Raw genomic sequence first — 23,020 nt, 5'->3', positions numbered from 1 at the left:
CCCCCAAAGTGCCCCTGTGTCAACTATGAATATTAACCTTTACTCCACTCACAGACATAGGCTCCTGTGAATAGAAGACAATCTTTCACCCCTGACCCTCAGACAGCACACCGCTGATTGAGGTGGTTATTTTATCCGATTATATAACTGTAAAAAGGAGTCCATCAGTAATTTGATTGTTTTTTTTTTTTTTCATGAAATACTACGCCAATGGTTCCCAAACTGGAGTCCTAGCAGAGGTGCAAAGGGTCCACAACTAATTGGGGACACATTTTATTTACTTGTAAGCAAAGCTGTTTAAAGCCACCCTGCCTGTATCTAAATGAGGTCTGAAAAACATCCTACAAATTATACATAGGTCTAGTTTACCCTTCAAATTTTCTGCTAGTGTTGTGTTCAACATTTTAATCAAGACCAATATAATGCAGGATGCTAAAGCTATTGTAAATGGTTATGTAGTGTCCAGATATGCTGTTGGCTCTTAGTAGTAAGTATAAGTCTGTCATGTCACTTTAAGAGTGTGTGGAGGGCAGTTGCAGAGTTTGTGTGTGCACATGTATGTGTATATGTGTATAAGGCAGGGACAGGCAGTGTGTTCTGTTTTCGTGCTACTAGCTGTGGGAAGGGCACAGCTGACTGTCTGTGTGCCTGTGTGCTTGTGCACGCCAGTGTGTGTACGTGTAGAGACAAGTGCATGTATTTGTGTGTGTGTGTGAGAGAGAGAGAGAGAGGGAAAATACATTTCTGTATGAGTGTGGCAGGGCTTGTTTTTTTTTACATGAGAATACAAACGCCTCAAGATGAGCAGAATATAATATAAAAGAATATAGGAGTAAAAATACAGAGAAAAGGAGCATTATCTTTATAAATTTTCAAGTCATTTAATGTTCACAATATGTATGCACTGAATTGCATTTAAACTCGCAATCAGAGCAAGACAGAAACATGATTTTTCTTGTGAATTGTTTTGTTCCAGTCATAGATACTGTTTGTGGAATTACTTGTAGAATTGCATAAACATGCATACACAGAGAATAATCACCAGCAACTGGTCTGGTTGTGCGTTGGTATCTTTAATCTTAATCTTTTAATTTTGCATGTGTTTCCGACCACATCCACACTAATCTGGCTAAATTTGAAAACAGTGTTTACATGTGAAAACAACTTGTGTCCACACAAGCATTTTCAGGTTGTTTAAGTAGCCTAATGATCTCCATCCAAAACAATTAAAATTGTTACATAGTACATTAGTATAAAATATGAAGAGTATAAAATGGTGATTGAATGCAGCTCATAAAATCTACCTCTTAACCAGTAATTTTCTGCGCCTCTGTGCTATCAATTAAATTACTATTTTATGATTGCAAAGTCATCTGACAAAATATGTACATTCAAAATGAGTAATCACAAAGGATTGGAACAAGCGTATGCCATTATTTTCCAAACGTTCTGTTTTCTCCATCCACTCTAAAATGTGGGGCTAGCATTTTCAGATTTATCCACTCCGGAGACCACTTTCAAACAAGCTACATTTATAGGTGTGAAAATGCTGGCATGGTGTGGACAGAGGGCCAAAACACTGAGATCAGTGCAGATGCATTTTCAAATTTAGCCAGCTTATTGTATAGGTACTCTCAGAGAGAAAGAGAATGAGGTAAAGACAGAAAGTGAAGGTGTAGGTATCTTTTAAGCTCTAGACCACAAACTCTATCACTGTCTCATCATAGCACCAGTATTGATCCAAGAACCCAATGATCCCCGGGAACACTGGCTCTTCCTCTTTTGCACAGAATAAACACAAGCAGCATCACTGTGTGCTTTCTCTTTCTCCCTGTTTCCTCTATTTGATCAAATGCAGATGAGCAGATAAGGGCGTTAGCGTTTTGTCCACATGCTTCATTCCTGTCCATCCATCCTTCCGTTATCTAACCACGCCACCTTCAAACAGTGTAGCTGGCAGTCGTACGTAATTACTGTTTTTGTATGATAACTTAGCTCTTTGTACCATGCAGATAACTAAATGCCAAAAATTCCAACAAAGAACTGAAATATTGCAAAAGGTTTTTACACTTGGCTGAGGTGGAAAGGTTAGTGTATTGATAAAAGCAAAATGTGACAACATGCAGTGGAAACAGACTTAATAAATCTTTACATACATGAAGCATGTGACTTTAATGTCCACTGAAGCTTCCTTTCCATTAACGAGACTAAAAATAGTGGCAGACCAGCCTGGTATCACCAAATGTAGTATGAATAACACACCGATGTCTTAAGTAATTTTGCATGTTATTACAGTGCCTTTTTTGTTTTTCGCGTGTCATTTCACACTATTTAGTCAACTGACTTTTATCGTGCAGAGACGGTGTGTCATTTGACATAGTATAATGACCATCAAAGTCTCCGGTGGAAGTTTATTAAAGTAACTTAGTTTGCGTCACATGACTTCCATAACGTACATAACGTACCAAAACCCTGTAGTTTTGTTACATTAACCAAACCAAACTAAAAATGCGTCAAAATGACATGTGAAATGTCTTGAAAAGTGGCGTGGTATTTTAAGCCATTCCATGATATCAAGTTGAGCAGACAGGAACATCAGATCTGTGTGGGGTGATGAGGAAAGTGTAACCTTCCTCATACATGAAACAAATATAAATTCCATATCCCCATTATGAGTTCTACATCATTTTCCATCGTTTGAAGTCTGACTGGCACTCTTTTAATAACATCATCTCGTTGGGCCGTCTTCTTCTGCAATGGTTTAATGACACCCAAATGAGCAACCAACTGCACCAGCTGTTTATCTGGAAATTCAGTGAAAATTTGCGTTACATTTGGATGGAAACCGGGTTATAGTTTCAGGGTTTTTTCCATAATAGTGAAATCACACGGAAGTAATTAAGAACCAGCCTGATTTTGTGTCAATAATGTATTAGAGGTATATTAACTGACCCTGGATCTGCCCTAAATAATCCAATCACATTTCTGCTGAGATTCTATGACATCTTGTGATTGACTATATTTCATAACTTCATTTGGTATGGTTTAAATGTCACACAGGTTTGTCAGACATGGCACAAAAATGCCATACCTGTAACCACTTTGCTTACATCATCTTGAACCACAGCACAGCGCTGAATTTAAATGTACAATTCTTTGCCCAGAAACAAGACAACTCTGGAGTTTTATTTGGTTTATTATTTGGTTTTCGGCACCGGCAACGCTGTCCTCCAAACTTCCATTATGACCCCCCTCTCCATCCCTCTCTTGCTTCTCCCTCTGGTATCTCTCTCCATCTCGCCTCATCACTCTGTTCTTCCTTCTCTTCCACATCGTTGTCCTTTCCTCTGACCCATTTTCCTGCCTCCTCGCCACTATCTCCCTCTGTTCTTCATTGTGCACCCACATCCTTTCTCTCTCTCTTTCTCTCTCTCTGTCCCTTCCTCTTCCTCCCTGTTTCCATTCACCCTCTTCTTGTCTCCTACTTATATTCATGCTTCTCCACTTTCATACTCCGCCTTCTGCTTCTTGATGACTCCTCACCTCTATCCTCCATTTCTTCCTCTACCCTTTCTTCCGAATGGATCTCTATGCATTCGTACATATAGTAATATAATTTATTATTATTGAATATACTTATTTTTATGTTCTCATCTCTCAGCCCTTCTCTCCATCTTTATCTTCTGCCTTCTCATTCTTCATCACTCCAACTATTCTCTCTTCTCTCTCCTCCTCTACCTCCTTCCTTTTTCCTCTCCCTTGAGCCCATCTCCCTCGTCTTGCTACCTTGCCCCCCCCATCTTTCCACCATGAGTCATTTTGTGCACTCTGTGCTCCCCTCACTATGCCACAGAGCCACTCAGGACAGACATTCATCAGCGGCTGAGATGATAGATGCTGCTTACCACAGCTCCAGTAGCCAGTTACCCCCGGGTGATGCCTTATGCATTCAGATATCACCTTGCTAGCTGTAGTCTACCACCTAGACCAGGATCCAAAGCACACACAAAGGGAATCAAGTTTACACTCACCTACTGTGCTGCCTGGTGTCTAAGACTATATCTGTATGGAAATAGCAAGATAGGTGTATGTACAATGCATGTATAAGTGTATTTGCATGCAATAGTGTGTATGTACGAGTATGTGTGTGTGTGTGCTGTAGATTGTTAGGTATGCAAATTCCAGGGGAGTTAGGTTAATTGGGTCTGAAAAAGAGGTGGGTGTGTCTCCTGCCTCAATGACAGGCTTATTTACATAGCAAATCTGTAATTACCCTAACGAAGCCCCTATCCTATCAGGGAGAGTACACACACACACACACACACACACACACACACACATAAATACACAAAGACACACATGAGCAATCCCCAAACAGGTTTGAGCTCAATCATGCCAAACCTGTATTTTTCATCACTCCAGATCCCTCTCAGAAGCATTCCATTCACATGTTCATTTCTAATTGAATGGCATCCTTTGCAGTGCCAATCAGTCAGTTTGTTGGAATTTCTCTATCAGAGCTCATTGGCTTCTAAGAGAGATATGGGACCCGTTCCAGCACTTAGCAATCACTTCCTTCCTTCTGCCTCTCCGTATTCTTTTGTAAAAACCGTCTTTCCCTTTGTGAGTGAGGGGTGATGGAATAAAAAAGATTTGCTTTGTGTCATATCAATGTAAATCAAAATTCCAAACCATTGTTAAATGAGAAGATGTAAGAACAGTGTTGACATTTGGGGACATCATTATCCATCAAACCAGCTAAAAGTAAATTAAAACGAATGATCTCCATGTGGCAAGGCATGTTTGCTAACAGAAAAATTCACCCACAAACATTTGACAGTTTTCTGTTGTCAGTGTGTTATTTTTAAATGAAGGGTCAATGGATGGGGTAATTCTGTGGTTCCCACCCTGGAGGTCAGGACACCATAAAGGGGTCGCAAGATAAATCTGAGAGAAGATGATTTCCAGGACAGGAACATGACCATATTTATGCTACATAACTTTATGTAAATTTTCTCTCTCATCTGTCCTGACATCTGCAGGCCTCTAAAATAATTCAAGACTTAAAGGATATTGTTAGTATTTTTTAAACCTTGGCCCAGTTTTCAACATGACACAAAAAGGTTTGAAATCCATGCATTAGAATTACATCCACAAAAAGTTCTTATTTAAAGTATACATGGTGTCTAACATCATCATGGAAAGGATCCCTAATAGTGTCTCCCTGTGACACCCTTTGTTTTTAACAAGAAACAGAAGTCTCGCTCAAGGACAGTTCTTGCTCTGAAATCTTGTGAGAGTCGAGTTGTTGCAGGAAGATGACGGTGGAAACGTGAGTCAGAGTTGGAGAGAGGAGTTTGTTGTGTTGGAGTAACGTTAGGCTGCTAGCAGTTCCCCTATGTACACAAAATCCAGTCCCTTGTTTTAACCAGAAATAAACTTGCCTCTCGAGATTTCAGAGCGCAAATTGTTCGTCAGCGAGACTTTTGTTTCTTGTTAAAAACAAAGGGTGTCACCGGGAGTCACTCATGCAGATCCTTTCCATGATCAAGTCAGACACCTCGTATAACAGTCTGATCCTGTCAGTATCAAAAAGACACAAATTTGACAGGCGTAATTGCCCCAAATGAATACGTAGATACATGCAACTGTGATGAGCTAAAAAGATTGGTAACCTCTGTCATTTAGTAATTTCACAGAATTCCTTTTGCCAACCTGTAGATAATGTGTTCCAACTTGCTGAATTCAGTGCATGTAAACAGAGCACAAGTCATAAATAAGAGCAAGAAAGCAAGTTTTTCCAGTCAAGGTGTGTCCCTTGCTAAAAACTCAACATTTGTTGGTGGCATCATATAATGATGTTCCACTGAGGCCAATGTTACTGGAGAAAATAGTATCTCTACTCCAGGACTTCTTCCTGTGTGAATGTTGATCATTGACAGAAGCTGTTGCTTTTTGATTATGAAACATTAATGCCAAAATCTGTTTACCATTAACAGTTCAGGTAGTTAAAGGTTCACGCAAGTAACAAAGAAATATGTTGTCACTTTCTTCTATTGCCATCTAGCCATGCAGACATTTAAAAATGCATTTGCTGAGGTTTTGAGATATCCATCTTTAAAGGTGTGTCTGAACACGAGTGAATTTCCAGGTGGCACAACTGCAAAGCAAACGGTCAGAGCAAAGACATGAGTGGACACGAATAAACACAAATTCACCCTGGATGATGTAAATTGATTAGTCTGTGACTATGAGAGACATTTGCGCTAATTCCAAAGCTGTATCTGCACCCCAAGAACGTAGAGAGAAGTGAAATGTGACAACACAAAGATCCTGAGTTCCTGGTAAGTCCGAGCTGCCACACAAACTCACGCAGCCATGCTGTCAGGTAACTAGGTAAAGATAATGTCTGTACATGTTTTTACATTCGGTGTTTTTGGCAAATAAACACAGATTGCAACCAGTCTAGAAGTCCAACTTGTGTGAATCAAACAAGGCAAAAGTTTGCTACACATTCAGTCTGAACACACCTTAGGACTTCTGCCACCACCCTAATAAATAGGCGACAGTAATGGAAGTAAAGACAATTCCACTGGTAGTGCTGATTGCATGTGAGACCTGTCCCCAGTTTACTGGATCTACCTTCTGTCAAAGAAATAATCTCTATGAAAACTATTAACATCCAGGTCTAATTATAATAGAGAAACTAAATTTTTAAGTGCTTTGAGCAGCAGCTACACTATGATGGAACGCTTGGCTGCAGATATCTCAAAACTCCGACTCATAGCTATCTGGATGGCTCAACACCACAAGCTGTAAGTGAAGAAACAAGTAAATGACCCTTTAAGTATCTTTCTGCATCCGAGGTCCACAGTGTGTGCTGTGCCCAGTTGTCATGTGATACCCAGCCAACCGTCCTTCATCACCAATTGTTCTTTCTGAGTGTGTGTTTGAGCCTTTTAGTGTGGATTTTTCCTTTAAACAATATGTACCAAGCCCAGCACCTTTACCCAGGCAGCTCCCAGTACTCCCATCGCCTCCCTCAGTCTCAGCCCTTCCCTCTCTTCCCTCTCTCTGCACTTCCTATTCCAACAGGAATTTAATCTTTCAAGCCATCGTTGTTTTTCTTCTCCCCTATTTTTACTGCTGCTGCTGCTGCTGCTTGGAAGACCACAGACTGCCTCTGTATGCTGATGCCCCCCCACCACCACCACCACTACCCCACCCCCTCCTTCCTCAAGACTCTCTCTCTCTTTCTGTATCTCTATTTGTCTAACTCTCTCATGCTCACTGTCTCTCTCTGCCTGTCTCTCTTCCTCTGCGCTCTTTCCTCCTCCCCCCGCTCCTCCTCCTCCTTCTCCTCTTCACTTGTTCTCTTCTCTACTTCTTCACTCCTTCTCACCCCCCTCCCCTTTTTTTCTTCCTCCTGCCTTCCTCCTGTCGGTCTATCTGCTGTTTCGTAGCACTGCTGTACGTGCCACAGATTCAGATGGCAGTCAAATGGTAGATGGAGACAAATACAGAGACACATGCATGCAATTATATGCTCACACACACACGCAACTGCACGCATGGACAGAGAACTGACACACACATTTATTCAAAGGTCCACACACCTGCACATAAACACGTGCACATTCATTCATTTATTTATTTATTTTACAAATACACATTGGTGTGTCATATTCATTCAAGTATTTCAGTCACCTCCCTCAGTCAGTTTTATAGGGAGGATATTACTCTTGCTGCACAAAGCTATCAAAAAACAGAATGCTGGAAATATTAATGAGAATGGAGACTTTTCTGAGCGATTAAAAATGAAGAAAGAGGAGGTTGTGGAAGAAGTTGAGATATGGTGCAGTGAAGAGAAACCAGTATGAAAAGTAGACTTTTCAGGTGTCAGTGTGCATGTTGTCGTAAAAGTATAGGATACTATTTGCGTGCTGAAGGTTTTAATGTTTGTGTGAGAGGGAGACAGCGACACCAAGAGAAGGACGGGGGGGAAGGGGTGGGGGTGGGGGTGGCGGAGAGGGAAAAGCAGAGAGGAAAGAGGTCATTCTAAGCTTATGAAACATTTTCTAACCTAACCCGGCCTATTTCTGACAGGGCAGGACTGTGGACTTACAGTCAGACACACAAGTTCCCGGAGTTGACAGCGACGTGCCTTTAGGGACTGACACAGATAAACATGCACGCAGAGAAAGATTCTCACAAACACACACACACACACACACACACACACACACACACTGTAAGCATTTAACAGTAACATAGTAACATGTACAGTAAGTCAATGACCTTTCACCTCATTCAGCTGTAGGGGCCCTTTTGGAACTGACAACTAATTTGAGTTGATGTTAATGCCCATTTAGGCCTACCTCAGTTTATTTTCTGTGTGTGAAGTATGGCCCTAGAGCCTGGAGGCAATTAGCTTAGCTTAACATGTAGATTGGAAGCAGGAAAACAGCTAGCCTAGCTTGGCTACCAGCACTTCATAAGATCACAAAATAAAGTGCAAACAAGTGCAAAACAATAATTTCAGATTTTACAGGAAGTTGCTAAGGTGCTAAAACTATTTCCCAACTTTCATCTGAAAGTCACTGCTCGTGGCTGTTGTTCACCAAGAAAAAGTTACAGCACATGACCCTCCACCCACCCAGAGCCAACAATTGTTGTTTTTACATTTATCTACAGATTAAAGAAATTAGATACACAGTGTTAATAAGTGCGCTATTGGTAGGTGGGTTTTAAAATTAGAACAGAATCAGGCTAGCAAGTGTCTCCCTGGTTTTTTTTAACCTACTTGAATTGTCCTCTGAATTACACATATGATGTTTGTCTATTTAAAAGATTTTGTAAGTCAAGACAGTTGCAGTTTGTCATAAAACAGTAAAATAGCATTTAGTTCTGTATGAAACTGCTCAATGACCTACAGTCCTCGTCAATATACATCACAAACATGTTAACGCTGTAATGCTAGCTAATATTCATAGCTTGGTAGCTAGCTATGTTCCACTCACAAATGTGTCTCACCTGATGTGTTTAATTCAACGATTCCTGGTCCTTTCATCACATTATCTACACATGTAAGTAACACTAGCTTCAGGCCCCATCCACACTACTCCGTTTTAGTTTACAAATAAAACGAATACCATCTCTGTCCAAACCAACGTTTTAGCTGCGTATCTGAGTTGATCTCAGACTGAAACCACAAATCTGTTGGACGTTCAGATACACTGGGCATGCACGTGCCGGTGTAAACTTGAAGAGGATGGTCTATTCCGTAGTTACAGAAGATTTGGCGAAAGAATAAAGAAATGCAGACGAAGAATTAGACCAGATTTTTTTTGCATGCACCAATAACGAGGTGGGACTGATAATGAATGTAACACGGGAGAGTGAAGACGGAAAACAGACTGGGAGTAAACAGCGACATGCATTAGCCTACAAGTGTAGGCAGCTGGGCCTAAGTGTTATTTGCACGGTACAGAATATTTAAATAAAAATACCAACTCAAAAACTCAGTCAGTAGCATCGTGTTTCTGCTTAGCATGACTTATAAGACCCAATCAGAGAGCCGAGAGTGAGCGTCTGCATCACTGTTTCTAAAGTCCTCCGTTTTTGGCCGTCTTCACTAAAACGAGTTTCGAAACGCAAAACGGGGTCGGCAGCGTTTTCAAACTTCTCCGTTTTAGTTCTTCATTTTTGCCGTTTTAGTCTGGTCCGGGACGGGGGGGACGTAGCAAAAGGTCTCCGTTTTAATTTGAAAAAGCATTAGTGTGGATGGGGCCTCAGTTATGACATCACATACACGACTTTTGGGTTTGTGTCTAATTACGTATTTTTAGTATATACAGTCTTATACGAAAAAAGATTTACGACAAACTACGAATTTCTTGACTTGCAAAATTATATTTTACATCGATAAACATCATATGTGTAGCTCAGCTCAGGACATAACAGGATAAAAAAATTAGTTGTCACCACTGACAACCGTACATATTTTTTATGAAATAAGGTCCCATGGTGGTCTACAGGAAGTGGAGGGACTTAGGCTGTCCAAACTATGTTTCCTTTCTGCCATTCTCTCACAAGTTTGATGTGGAAGTGTGGAAGTGTGGAAGGGTGCAATTGTGCGTTGCTGCCTGATCGGTTTTCATGTCACATAGGTTTCCACAGTCATGTGACACAGGGCAGCTAAAATATGTCAGGGTTGTTTATTGGCACAAACATTATACAAAAGTAGTGAAAAATTCGTTGTATTTATACAATTTTATTATCCATTTGTTTAAAGGAAATGAGTAATTTGTGAGTACTGGAGGATTGATCCCGCAATATTGATCCCGCAATATTGATCTGCCCATTCCTAGTATCGAGATAGCTTTAAATGTAGCTACTCTTATCTTTTAAGCACTTTGTAACATTGTTTTGAAAAGTTCTCCATAAATAAAGATTATTATTTTTATCATCTTTTTCATTTTGAACATTTCCGATGAAAATTTAGCTGAAAACCAAGCCAGCATTTTCTTAGTACCCAATGTTAGTAGGAAACCAATGAATCAGTCAACAGGTATAAAATAATGTATTCAATAGTTAAAATACAACATATAGGATTTTTTCACCTATACACGAGGGCAACACTTCATTCATTACACCACAAAAGCATATGTCATACATTTGCTATGGATTTAGTAAAGTGGCGATTTTCTTTTTTCTTTTGTGTGAGGATTTCACAGCATGAAGTGCTCACAGTCTTTTATTTACATTTGACCTGAAAGCTTGCGACAGAAACATATGTTGACTTGGATGTCAAATTGGATCCAGATTGTGAGTCCTCTTGAAAACGTTTGAACAGTTACAAGACCTTCTTTTTTATTTTTTTATCAGAGACACAAACATGAGTGTGCGGTGGTATAATTGGCTGCACAGACAGTCTACAGATGTTATTTTCTTTCAACTAGTAGAGTAATTTCAGATGCTGTATTTCTGTCACCTTCTGAGATTGAGAACGATGTGTTCTGCACGCTTTTCTCAAGTGGCCATGGCAATGTTGCTGTTCACAGTCCTGTAGGAATTCTTAGTATATTGACAACTGCTACTGTAAAAGTGTGTTGATGAATTTTTAGCTCTTTTGTTCATGTTTTGTCTTGCCATTGCTTAAGAATTTGTATTCACCTGATAAACAAAAACGAAGTTGGGAATTGGAAAGAGCTGTTGGTTATGGAAGTATTTCTCTCCTTTCCAACTTCCAATTTAAAAGTTTTCTTTTAATGACATCCTCAATGCTTGAAAACCAGATAATCTACAGTAGGTTTATGTATTGGGCATCAGTTCTAATGGTCTTAATTTTGTTTTTAAGAAATCATGTTTATTCCACCAGTTTGGTATGGCTCTAAATACTATGATACCCATGAGCCTCAGGTGCTGTTCCTATGAGAATAAGCAAATCAGAGTTCCAAATGCATCATTGTTGGAAATTGAGAACAAACACCACACCTAGTTGCAGAATGTATTCAGATGGATCCAGAATGTGAAAGTGAACCAATTTAAACTGCTGAAAATTTTAACAGTTTTCTACAAAGTGTAATCTTTAAGTTCTGCTCAGTGTTAGTGCCCACAAAATAGCATTTTAAGCTTGGTGTTTGGATGATTTTAAAGGTAAGTTGACTTCTCTCCATTTGTTTTAATTCACATTGGGTTGTACCTGTCATAAAAAAACTATATTTTCTAAGACAGTTACTCATCGGTTGTACTGATGCTTCAACTTGGAGAGTTTTATGCCCATTCAAGCCTTGGAAGTGCTCCAACAGACAATGTACGCAGAAAATGAACAGGACACTTCAAATAACTATACTCCCACTTTGCAATCTATAAACTTAAAGCTGCATAAATTAAGGCTGGGGTAGGCAGTGTATTTCAGAAGCATTTTTGTTATATTTATTAAAATTGTCTTTACATCCCGACAGCAATCAATAAATGAAATCTCTGACACAAAATGAAAACAAGCCAGTTCCCCTTCGAGGGAACTCGAACTGCGTCAGTGACGACACTATGGGAACGCCTCTGGGCGTGGCAGGGCTAAACTATGAATGAAACTACTCCAATCCTATTGGTGTTACTAGAACGGTAGTGTGTGACGGCGTAACCGGAGGGGTATATAAGCACACTGGCACATAGGACACATTAGCTTCTTTCTATTCAGCAGGCACTCTGGCTATGTTTGGAAGCTCCATCATCCTACCTGAAGTCATGTTGAAGCGATTCCGACAGTGTGTCTTTCCATTTGAGCGTTTCATCACGGAAGGTGATACCCATGGGATGTGCGTCTCATGCCTGGGGATGTCGCACACCCAGGCAGCTCTCGAGGGGGCTGCCTGCGACCATTGCGAGGCCGTGCCCCTGAGGATGCTGAGGTCTCGAGCGGCTCTTTTTCTAGAGGATGGTCGGATGCGCTCCCCCCGTGGCACAGGCCCCGCGGTCACTGAGGCGTCGCAGCGGCTCCGATCCTGGAGATCGGATCGCAATGCGAGATTGCCGAGGGTGCAGGAACGGCTGAGGCCTTTTTCCGGTCCTCGTCCGTGGAATCATCCTCCCCTCGTCCCCGATCGGGAGCCCGTTTCTTGGTTTCTCCCAGTCGAGGGGTGAGTCCGGAGAGGCTTGCACGATCTGGCTCTGAGGAGCTAGATGTGCTTCAGTGTCAGTCTACTACTAGTAGCCCCGTTTTGGTGGTGTGGTTCTCGGATTTAATATCGCTCCTCGAGGGCCCGCCCTGGCAGGCCCCTCTGAGGAGAGACCTGCTGTCCCAGGCGGAGGGCCGGATCTTTCACCCGCACCCCACCCTGTGGCAGCTAAGGGTCTGGCCCCTGAGGGGGCGCAGTTCCTAGAGGCGGGCCTGACGACAGGAGCAGTCGGGACGCTGCTCAGCTCCAGAGCCCCATCCAAGAGAAGGATGTACGGCCTAAAGTGGAATGTGTTCACCACCTGGTGTAGAGAACGGGCGGTGGACCCAGTTACCTGCTCGGTAATTGTGATACTGGAGTTCCTCCAGCACCATTTCTCCGCTGGCCTCTCCCCGTCCACGCTCAAAGTGTGTGTGGCTGCCATTGCAGCATTCCACGCCCCTCTGAGTGATGGGCCCTTGGGGAGGCTTCCACTGGTCGTGCGCTTGTTCCAGGGTTCCCACTTGGGACCTGGCAGTGGTTTTCGAAGCGCTGGCTGAGGCCCCCTTTGAACCCCTGGAGTCGGCTGAGGCCAAGCACCTGACCCTTAAGATGACCTTTTTCCTTGCTATCACCGCTCTGAGGAGGGTGGGGGATCTCCAGGCACTTTTGATTTCTCCCCGATGCCTGGAGTTTGCCCTGGGGAGGGTCAGGGCCATCCTGCACCCTTGTCCAGGTTATGTCCCTAAGGTTCCGGCCAGACTGGCAGGGTCCATGGTGCTGCAGGCGTTTCATCCCCCACCTCATGTGATGGCGGAGGACGGGAGACTTCATCTGTTCTGCCCTGTCAGAGCACTGAGTATTTACACTCTGAGGTCTTCCCGGTGGAGGAAAGCAGACCAGTTGCTGGTGTGTTTTGGGTCCCCCAAGGCTGGGCTCCCTGCTTCTAAACACACCATCAGCAACTGGATCGTTCAGACTATTTCCCTGGCCTATCAGGTGCGCGGTTTGCCTTCACCTAGGGCCCTCATCGCAGGCGCGTCACTCTAGGATTTGTGTGACGCGGCTGGCTGGGCCACCCCTCACACTTTTATCCGGTTTTACAGTCTTGACCTTCCTTCTGCACCCGGCACCCGTGCTCTCTCCTCCTAGTCGTGCCGACAGGTTCTGCACGCTGGGGGGCAGGCGGGGTTTCGGCGCGGCCTAAGTGGATATCTCGTTCCCATAGTGTCGTCACCGACGCAGTTCGAGTTCCCAAGAAGCGGAACGTCTCGGGTTACGTATGTAACCCTTGTTCCCCGAGAAGGGGAGCGAGACACTGCGTTGGTCCGCCACACCTCACCCCGCCTGGAGTGCCTTGCTTCATAGAAAAGGGCTAATGTGTCCTGTGTGCTGGCGTGCTTATATACCCCTCCGGTTACGCCATCACACGCTACCGTTCTAGCAACACCAATAGGATTGGAGTAGTTTCATTCATAGTTCAGCCCTGCCACACCCAGTGGCGTTCCCATAGTGTCGTCACTGACGCAGTGTCTCGTTCCCCTTCTCGGGGAACAAGGGTTACATACGTAACCCGAGACGTATCTGTAGCTGTTGCAGGACTGTAATATGCATGGCCAATCATTTAATTTGGCCCGAATGAAATGGCCTACCTGCCTGTCTACCTACCTACCTACTTTGGAGGTAGGCCTGAAGGGTGGGATTTGTTTAGGTTGGATACTTTCAAAATCCGACATTGCTCACCCCAGCTGAAATACTTTCATTTACCAATGGCTGACATGACTATGTGTAATGCGAAATGAGTCAGTTTTAGTGACAAACCCATAGAGAATTATCACCCAACACTTCAGTTCACCTTCACCTCATTGTTTTGATGTTACAGTTCGAGTTCACTCTCACAGCTCTCATCAGTGTTTATTTTAAAACAGCAGCAGGCAGCTGTTTTCAGGCCAACCCACTGTACACTCCATTCCCATCACCAAACTTATAACTTGCAGGTGAACATAGTGGAGAATTTAGCAAAGAGCCAGTTGGTGGAGACCAAAAACACAGCTACAAGGAGAGTGAATTTTTGAGTTACATTAGTGTACATAGGCAACTATTTGCTAACATGCAGCCTACAGCTATTTCAACGTTATCAGGCGACATCAAAGTCTGTTTACAGGTCTTGGGGAGTGCAGAGGTGGAAAGTAACAAATTTTTAAAGTCGTTTTTATAATCTGTAATTTTACTTTTACTTAAGTATGTTTTTATTTCGCCACATTTTAAATCACAGCCCTTACTAAGTAAAAAAAAAATTACATTTGTGGGTGGCTCAAAGACAGGACTGACTGACTCAGGTTACTGTGGAGAGTCCCCAGCTGCAGAAGCACCAGGACCGACAGTGGCGCTGAATCCTGCAGCTGGCGCTGCGCAAATCGCTTCCTATCTCCTAGGGCGCAAAATGTCAGGGGGCTGCTACATACTGCGCCGCAAGAGGTTTTCGACTCGCGAAGGTGCGATTTAACGCCGCCCAGCTGATGCAACACCAGTGATCTTAATCATATGCACCTCGCGCTGTGAGTCCAGACAGTAAGTACCTGGTAGGCTACAGTTTTGCAATATAAACATCTTAAAACTGAAGGGCATCCTTGCTGTTTTGGACTGTGAGCTGCACTTTATCGGAGCTGAAGTTAATGTGTGGATTTGTGGTAAAATAGGCCTATCTGCCTGATCAGTAGTGTTTTTGGTTGGTTTCTGTTTCACATGCAGCATGCCCCAAACTGTGTTGGCCTAACGGTCTAAAGGGGATAGGCAAGGGATAGGCAAGGGATAGGCAGTGGATCAATAACGTAATGCACTGCAGAGTAGAAGCCAGCTAGAATTAAAAATATTATGAACTGTCAATAAATAATGACGTTACTATCGTAATATTGTTTTTTTTTTTTCTGGACATGTCAGAGAACACTATGGGAAATAAACTGAATGTGCAGAAAGTTTTGAACATGAGCAGAAAACCTGCTGAAATACAAGAGCTCTTACAGTCCAGGAGTTTATAACTGAATTAAAATGAATTAATTTATCATTGAGGTGAAAAGGCAAGCATTTGTACTGACTCAGCAGGGATTTTATTCAATTAGAAAAGTTGATCTACAGGACGCTGTGGACTGTCCACAGGTCCACAGGTAGTTAGTTAAAAGAAGTTTTCATAGTTTAGTAAGAGGCTTTTCTCAAATCAGCCAAAAAGACATCGCTAATGTTAACTGGCACTAGCAACCTGCTGGTAAGTAGTTAATTATGCTTAGGCCTATGTTAATAAAAAAATTATTATGCTTACGCCTTTGAAGTCACATTAAAATTACCACCTGTTTGAATGTAGCCTAAATAGGGATATGACTTTATATACAGTCCAGTGTTTCCCATTTTTCCAGTCCAGTGCAGCCTGCCATAGTCTAAATTGTTCCACCACAGTTTCATAATGAAGCAAAAACATTCACAAAACTTCTCATACTAATATAAAAAGTGCTCTAATATTATTTTGTGCTATTGCTTTAGCAAAGGATCTGTCAAATGAACTAATATCTGGCTTCGTGCCCTCTTCAAATCGCAAAAGACTGTGATTTAATAAACTAAGATATTAAATCAGTATAAAGTTATATTAAGAGGTTAAAAAAGTAACTAAGCAACTTTTACTCTGTGTAAATTTTAAGTGAGCTACTTTTTACTTTTACTTGAGTAGATTTTTATAACAGTAACTTTACTTGTAGTTTAGTAAAAATTCATCAGTGTAACAGTACTTTTACTTAAGCACAATATTTTAGTATTCTTTCCACCTCTGGGGGAGTGCTACATATGAAAAAAGTTGTACAAAGCCTTTTGTAGCTCCAGAGGGAGCTGGGTTAAATCTAATAAATTGTAATCAGTGTCAGTGTTCATTGAAAATGAAAATAATCTGGAGGTGCAGAGTTAGAAAGAAGAGAGCTTACCAGGCCTCTTTAGCCCGCTCCTCATTTATGCTTGAAGTTAACGGCTCAGGGCTACATTAGCTAGCATAACATGCTGATCACACACAATCTCTGACTGTCAGTGGTCAAGCTGCATTGAGGGTAGTGTAGACGCTAGGTTTTGATAAGATAGATGAATGTGTGTAAAAAATCAGTGTGCAATGATAAATCGGCTGAGTAGGCCTACTCTTATGAATTGTTAAATATAAAGCCATGGTAACACAACTAGATTATGAATCAAAAAAGTTAAATGAAGAATACTTGTTTCTCAAATAGAGCACTTGCCAAACTGACAATGTACATATAATGAAATGTTTAAAGCCAACCAAGAAAAAAGGAAAGTGTTTGAGACAGTTTGCCCAAAGCTGTGTTTGCAGTCCAAAGTTCAAACCTGCTTGGTTATTACTTAGAAAAAAATTCTATTCACACTGTTTTGAACATTGATTTTATTTGGAGCAATGTTTTCTTGCTTGAGAAAGTGTGTATTGAACAAACCGCTGATCGTTCACAGTGTATTCAGATCCCCATCAGTTATCACACAAGGGCAACACTGATTTGTCCAGGGGTCAACATGAAACATTCACAACATTAAAATGAACAGAAATGACAAAGGATCGCGCTGTGGCGGTTGCAAACATGCAGAGCAGGTCTGTGTGCTCCACTGTGTTATTGTCCTGGATGAAGAGGTTTGTCTGAAGGTTTGGATACATGTGTTGTTGACTGTTTCACCCCTCGGCTAAAACTACAGGGCCTCCTCTCCCCCTGCGCAGGGCCCCTTAACCTCTCTTTCTCTTATTCTCAGCCATTCACTCTATCCTCACTGTCGATCTTCTGCCTTCTTTCCCTCTCTACTCGCTCTCCTTCTCTTTCCCTACTTGTGCACACACACACTCTTTCCATCCTTTTGCCTGTGCTCACTACCCATATCACCCCCCCCCCCCCCCCCCCCCCCCCCCCCCCCCCCCCCCCCCACAGCGCCTTCCACCTCCCTACCAAACCCCCATCCTTCTGAAACAGAGTGTGTGTTCTGCCACGCACACACATACACACATAGAAAGTGGTGCTTTATCTCCCCCAGGAGTTGTTCTTAACTCGCTGACTGAGGCACGCTCTGGGTGTGTGTATGTGTGTGTGTGTGTGCCTGTGTGTGCGTGTGTGCACATGCGTGTTAATGCGGACCGTGCATGGGGGGTGGGGGTTAGCATGTTTTTGTGTGTCTGTGCTGCTGACTCCACACATGATCCCCATTAGAGGCTGGCGGGAGTAGACACACACACACACACATTTGTACACACTGCACGCGCACTTTTATCCACACCCACACACAAATTCATGCTCGCACACGTATGTACATACACACAGACACACTCTCATAGATATGCACATATGTAAGCACACATGTACATGCAGGTACACGCACACAAACACGCACAGTGGGGTTCTTTGGGGCCTTTGGGGCCTGATCCCATTTCACCCATGAGGCTTTTCCACCAACAAGGGACCAGTGTTAAAGCTGGTTTCTAAACAAAATTTTGAGCATTTTCATTCCAAAACACCGGTTCTCAGACATTAAAATTTAACCTGTTCCGGCCACTTAAACCTGGTTTTCTAGAGCCACAGCAACCCTGAGGATCGGGGGTAGGGTGATGTCATCACCATGTAAAACCTAACATCATTCCTAGGCAACCACAAGTGTCCTAGGAAACCAGATGTGTCGTGAGCCAGGAGGAGAGTTTTGAGGCTCAGTTTGGTAATGATAGAATTAAGAGTAAAGGATTCATTCATCCTTCACCTCAAGAAGCTGATGCTTAACTTGCAACACAATGGCTCACAAAGGCTGAAAAGTTTGCAAAGACAAGCTTCGTGTGCCATGTAAAAATGTGGACGGAGATCCAGCTCCTCCAGAACAATGATAAATCATTCAGAAAAGACTACAAAAAAGTCAACAAGTGGTCGCAAAAATATCAATGGAGGGAATTTCTATTTGCCAGAATAGACAAGCAGATAAAGTGAGTGAGGAACTGATTGTATTGACTGCCATGTTTAAGACAATGTTAACACCAACTACCTGAGATGAATGTTCTTTAAGCTACAACATAACGACAGTGTAATGTGGTTTCTTTTTCCCGGACCGGAGAAATCATAGGGGTCCAACAAGTCTTTGCCCTTGATTGCACTTGAATGGTTGATGTGTGACAATAGCTGAAAGAGAAATGAATGGCCATGTTTGAGATGAGGGTCAGGGTCAGGTTTAGGGTCTGTCCAATCAGGTTCGTTGTGGGCATCACAATGTAATGATTGCTGTGGGGAAAAAAGATGATTTACAAGAGTGCAGATTTCTGCAATTACAATCGTATTTTGTACATAGGCAATGTGGCTCTTCGGCTTTTATCTTGCTTTCTGTCTGGGCATATGTGTTATTTGTTGCTGATTGTTGCTCGGTTTACCTGTCTCCTGCATATGTTTGTAAAGCACTTTAGTCAGCCCATGTTGTTTTAAATGTGCCATAGAAATAAATTTTACTTGACTTGATAACTGTAATTATATGCTTACTCCATAGAGATTGGTCTATCTCAGTCGGTCAACAACAACCAAAGACGCGACAACCTAAACACAACCTCTTAACTTCTTATCCCAATCTGAAGAGAACATATAGTCATAGGAAAAAGTAACTTTGGAATTACCTGGATTTCTGCATAAATTGGTCATAAAATGTTATCTTGTCTTTATCTAAGTCACAGCAATAGACAAACACAGTGCTTAAATTAATACCACACAAACAATTATATGTTTTTATGTTTTTATTTAACACACAGTGCAGGGTGGAAAAAGTATGTGACACCATAGGGTAATGACCTCTCCAAAAGCTAATTGGAGTCAGGAGTCAGCCAACCTGGAGACCAATCAAGGAGACAAGATTGGAAGGTTTGGTTAGAGCTGCCCTGCTCTATAAAAAACAGACCAATTTTAATTTTATCATTCTCATGAAGCATTGCCTGATGTGAACCATGCCTTGAACAAAAGTGCTCTCAGATGACATAAGATTTAGAATGGTTGACTTGCATGAAGCTTGTAAAGAGTTACAAAAGTATCTCTAAAACCCTTGATGTTCATCAGTCCACTTTATTACTAATTGTCTATAAAGGGAGAAAGTTCAGCACTGTTGCTGCTCTCCCTAGGAGTGCCTGTCCTGCAATGATGACTGCAAGAGCACAGTGCAGAATGCTCAGTGAGGTTAAGAAGGATCCTAGAGTGTCAGCTGAAGACTTACAGAAATCTCTGTAACATGCTAACATCACTGTTGACGACTCTACAATATGTAAAACACTGAACAAGAATGGAGTTCATCAGAGGACACCACGGAGGAAGCCACTGCTGTCCAAAAAAAAACTATTGCTGCACATCTGAAGTTTTTTCAAAAGAGCACCTGGATGTTCCACAGCACTACTGGCAAAATACTCTGTGGACAGATGAAACTAAAGTTGAGTTGTTTGGAAGGAACACACAAGCCTATGTGTGGAGGAAAAAAGGCACAGGACACCAACATCAAAACCTCATCCCAACTGTGAAGTATGGTGGAGGGGGAATCATAGTTTGGGGCTGCTTCGCTGCCTCCGGGCCTGGGAGGGTTGCTATCATTGATGGAAAAATTAGTTTATAAGTTTATCAAGAAATGTTACAGAAGAATGTAAAGCCATCTGGCCGCCAATTGAAACTCAACAGAAAATGAGTGATGCAACAAGACAACGACCCAAAGCACAGAAGTAAATCAACAACACAATGGCTTCAGCAGAAGAAAATATGCCTTCAAGAAAGGTGGCCCAGTCAGAGTCCTGACCTCAGCCTGATTGAGATGCTGTGGCATTACTTTAAGAGAGTGATTCACACCAGACATCCCAAGAATATTGCTGAACTGAAACAGTTTTGTAAAGAGGAATAGTCCAAAATTTCTCCTGACAGTTGTTCAGGTCTGATCTGCAACTACAGGAAACCTTGGTTATTGCTGCCAAAGCCAGTTGTTAAATCCAATGGTTCACGTACATTTCCCACCCTGCACTGTGAATGTTTACGCGGTGTGTTCAATAAAAACATGAAAACATATAATTGTTTGTATGATATTAGTTTAAACAGACTGTGTTTTTCTGTTGTTGTGACTTAGATGAAGATCAGATCACATTTCATAACCAATTTATGGAGATACTTTTTCCTGTGACTATATAGTTTATGCAAAATGCAGCTTTGACTTAAGTTGTCCAACATTTCACTAGTTAAAATTGATGCTAAAACCGCTTTCTTACTGTACAAGTTGGCTACTGCTGGTAGCTAGCCACTTCTGGCTAACTGGCAATTTGGCAGTTAAGAAGATAACATTCAGAAATACTACTAATACTATAATTTTTTTAAATCTTCGTCATGTAAAAATAAGAAAGACACCATAAAATGTAAGTTGTGTTCAGGTGAAAATCAACTGTCCTCAGTAGCAAACATGTAATCTGTTGGATCACCTTATCAGGAAAACATGTCCATGATAAACTGATGGCATGATGATGACAGCACCTCAACAACTACTAAACTAACATCAATCACTGATCGGCTGTGCAGCAAATAACACAGGTAGACTTTAAGAGACTTGCAGCAGGCTGCGTCATCGAGAAAAGCTGCCCATGTCAGTAGAATGACTGCTTTGATAATAGTCTCCTATGCCATTCTGACCGTGAGTTTTGGTTATGCCTTGTTCTGTTCAAAGTTGTTTCCTTATTGAGTAAAGTAATCTCATTATGACTTAAAGTTATTATTAAGATTTTCATTTGAAAAACAAAATGTATTTTTGCTCAGCATTCAATGTATTTTCATTCTATTATTATCCAACAGTAGGTTTCACTGTTAGTGATGGAGTCCGCTATTCCAGACAGGATTCAGATTCTTTTCACATGCACAATATAAACAAAGCAGCATGTAATCTACTTTTATTGTTTGTCATTTCATCTCATTGATATCAGCCTCACTGTTTATTGTTCACTCACCTAACGCTGTATCAGAGCTGTTTTAGGTTACTATCACCGACATGGCCTTCTGGTGCTGCTTCACAATAAAAGTGTACAACTGAGCTTTTACTGTGAAGCATGCAGTAACAGGAAATTATGATGTATTTGTTCAGACCGACAGAGAAAACACACCACTTTCTTTTCTGTTGTATTTCTGACAAAGTAGCCTCATAAGAAGTGTTTGCTGCAGTATTAAACTGTACATTACCACCAGTACCCACTTGTGTTGCCAAATAACCAGGACTGAAATGTTAACGAGTGTAACTTTAAGGAGAGTAATGGCTAATTAGTAACAGATTACTTTTCCTGAGTAGGTAATTGTACATGACAACGTTGACTGAGGGAGAGTTGCATTGTCTAGCCTACAGGCCGCTAGTTCTGGTCCAGCAGCAGTGTCACCCCCATGTTGGTGGAAATCCACCTGATGGTTGACTTGACTGGAAAGTCATATATACAGTATTTATGCTTAATTTCCATTTAGGCCTCATCTACATTAAAAACAGAGTTTTAAAACAAATATGATCTCCATCCACACCAGCATTTTAGCTGCGTATCAGAGTTGATCTCCGTCTATATTAAAACACTACTTTGTGAATGTAACACAGGAGTTAAAAGCGACTGTGGCATCAGAAAACCGTACGGAAGTCGTCGCAAAGTAAATGCATCGACATACACAGTACAAGTGTAGGTGTTATTTGCATGGTACAAAATATTTTAGTAACATCATGTTTCTGTTTTGCATGACTTATAAGACCCCATCAGAGAGTCAAATGTGAGTGTCTGCGTCATCATTTTGAAAGTCCTCCGTTTTTGCCTGTCCGCACTAAAATGCTACCCAGAGTTTTAAAAAGAAAAACGGGGTCGGCGGCCTTTTCAAACTTCTCCATTTAGGTCTTCGTTTTCACCGTTTTAGTCTGGACGGGAGGTGCAAACATAGCAAAAGGTCTCCATTTAACATTTTTTTTAGGCTTCAAAGTAACAATCAGTGTCTAAAACAAATTCAGTGGTAAAACAAAGTATGCAGTCAGATAAGTAGAGCACATCGCCATCTGTATGCCAAAGACATTGTTATCTTGTTTGCTGGGAGCACCGCTGTTTGACTGTCATTACTTCCTTAAACACTCATTTTAAAGCATCTCTGCATCATTGGGCCATATACAGTGGACAGTAACAAGTAAGGAGGCAGGGGCAGAGACAGAACAGATAATGTGATTTCAGAAGCCAGATCCACACCCAAAGCATTACTTCATTTATATACTGTTGTTGTCATTGCTTTTGGAAACCTACTGATGCTCTCTTAATAAAACAGCAGGCATCTCTCTGTCCTGACATG

This window comes from Micropterus dolomieu, linkage group LG11 (genome assembly GCF_021292245.1).
Source record: "Micropterus dolomieu isolate WLL.071019.BEF.003 ecotype Adirondacks linkage group LG11, ASM2129224v1, whole genome shotgun sequence".
NCBI classification, from domain to species: Eukaryota; Metazoa; Chordata; class Actinopteri; order Centrarchiformes; family Centrarchidae; genus Micropterus; species Micropterus dolomieu.
Note: the sequence above shows the minus strand (reverse complement) of the source record.